Raw genomic sequence first — 2,613 nt, forward strand, 5'->3', positions numbered from 1 at the left:
GGACTTAAGAGTAAAGGCACTATGTTCTAAGCCAAGTCCTTGGATCTCCTGTAACCACAGAAAGTTTGTTTCAGACACACTCATATGAGGTCTACTCATGTCAACTTGACAGGAAACAGTGTCTAGTACTGTGCCTTGTCAGTACTGTGCCTTGTCAGTAGTTATTAATTATTTAAGATCTAAATAATGATATACCTAGTTAATTTTCAAGTTGCTTAACTAGATGGACTCTTGACATTACTTTGCAAAGCTTTGCCTGATCAGTCAACATTTCCCAACACATCTCAAGCTATTCTGCTCTCCCTTTTCTGGCTATGTTACTTTTTTTCATTTCCTCTAAGATGCCAAGGTGATTACTTCCCTCTGCCTGCATCGTATCCATCCCCTTCCTGAACGGGTCAATTCCCTTGCCTTAGGTATTAAGCTTCAGCGTCATATCTTCAGACAAGCCTTTCAAGACCTCTTTTACTTTGCCTCTCACTTAATGTAGGTCTCCTAAGATATTTTTCTCATATTACCCTATTCTTTTCCACCATAGCATTTACTACAATCTGTACTTGTTTCTCTCTTACTTAGTCTCCTCTACTAAATAATAAATTCCATGAGGCCAATTCTGGTTTATCCACCCTGGGCCTAGTACATAATCTTTGCACAGAGGCACACATTAGTTCAGAAATACATGTAGACTATCCTACCATCAAATCTGAACACTTATACCTATGGATGTCCATAGCTCCTTTTATGTTCTGTATATTTTTGCACTTTAACTCTGTGTTCTTTGTAACTATTGTGTGCTTATCCAGAATGCATGATTAGATTAACAGCTCCTGGAGAAAAAATATGGCTTTGTTCTTTTTTGCATATCTTATTTGGAATAGTTCCCTGCACAGGATAGGTCTCAAAAACAAAGTTAGCTTAAATGAAGAATGAATTAGTCTGCTACACTGTAACTAGTTTATATCCTATAGGAGAGAGTTTATTTAAAGGATCAATGTTACTACTTGGTAAGGGAGGCCAAGTGTTTGTAAAATTTAAGTTGATATGAATTTTTTCCTTTTCTTCTCTAGGCTTTTTTTCCTTGTTCAGAATTAGAGAATTAACTCGTGTTTCTTTTAACTATGAGAATTGGGAAAGAAAATGGTAGGATGCTTGTAATCATTAAAGATTTGAGTGAAATTATTCTAGAAAATCATTTTTGTATCCTGAGTGGTATATTTTACTCAGAGAGAAAATGAAGCAAAGCATGATTTGGGGGAAAGGGAAGAAGATCTGTGCATGAACTTAACTTTCATCAGTTTTAATTGAATTATCCTTATGGCATCAAGAACAGTAATTCCAAAAGGATAAAGAAATACTGGCTTATAGCTTCTGATACAGGAAAAAAAATCCTGTCTGTCATCCTTTTCATGAACTCATTCAGCATTTGAATGTCCATATGTGTCAGGTACTACTCTCCAGAGGCATAAAAAACAAGGAAATAAAGGTGCCCATCCGCACAGTTATCATCAGAGAGGGGATATCAGTAATAGATATATAAACAAGAATAAGATTATTCCACATACTGATAAGTGACAAAAATGAGGTAAAACAGGAGGATGTCAAATAGAGAGTGATTGAAGTGGGCTTTTCAATTAGCAATAATCGCGCCTCGGATAAACCTCATTGGCTACGATACTGCCACTGCGCAAAGCTGAAGTGGGCTTTTCTAACTTGGATGGTCAGGAAAGATTTTTACAAGGGAGGACATGTTAGTGGAAACCCAAGTGATGAGGAGACATCACACTCTCCTACATTTTCTTCTTTCCATTTCTTTACGTCATCCTAAATTCCAGTGAAGGAGACCATGGCTTCACTTGAATGAATGTCCACTTCTGAATGAAAAATGTTGGGGTGATGTCATACAGCATGGCCGCTGGGGAAACCTGCTTATATAAGGGGCAGTTAAGGGGATCATTGTGGCTGAACAGACATGATAACTATTGCTCGTAAGACTGCTGACTGCGTACTCCTGCCCGCAACCAGGTATCTCACCATTTGCAAGGAAAGAAAGAAAAAGATTAGAGAGGAAGTAAACAGAACTGTGAGAGAGATGTGCCCCTGCTTTGAAGTGAGGGAGTGGCATTGAGGTCACTACAAAACCCATACCTCTAACTCCTGATTGAAAACTTAGTTTGATGAATTTAGTCATCAAAAATGCATTAGGTAATTTAGAGTTACTCCCATTTCAAGGAAACATTTTCCCCACTGATTCTAACTTTAACTTCCTAATGATTATACTGCTGTGCAGAATGATACAATTTAATTGTTGCTCTTATGTTGATGTATTGATTTAACATACTTTTATTATTTAGACATTCATATGTATGCCTTTCTGTATATGTGCCCAGGCAGTTAGGGTAGTTAAATGTTGTTAAGCAACTTAACAGTTGTGTCCCCACTCTTGTATTATCCTTTTAGTATCAGGTCCTGAGTTTAGCAGAGTGATAATGGTGTTTTATGATACGCAATTTAAAATGGACCTGTACTGACCTTATATTATCTCTCTTAAGTGTGATATATCCCCTAGTTCCTCACCTTCTTACTTCAGTATAGTCTTTTATGTCACTGAAGACA

The 2,613-nt window shown here is 37.2% G+C and overlaps 1 pseudogene; it reads right to left on the bottom strand.

The window, feature by feature from the left end:
- Positions 1 to 1,539: 1,539 nt before the first annotated feature.
- On the bottom strand, positions 1,540 to 1,692 carry LOC122897049 (annotated as a pseudogene).
- Positions 1,693 to 2,613: the final 921 nt, after the last annotated feature.

This window comes from Neovison vison, chromosome 1 (genome assembly GCF_020171115.1).
Source record: "Neovison vison isolate M4711 chromosome 1, ASM_NN_V1, whole genome shotgun sequence".
Taxonomy (NCBI): Eukaryota; Metazoa; Chordata; class Mammalia; order Carnivora; family Mustelidae; genus Neogale; species Neogale vison.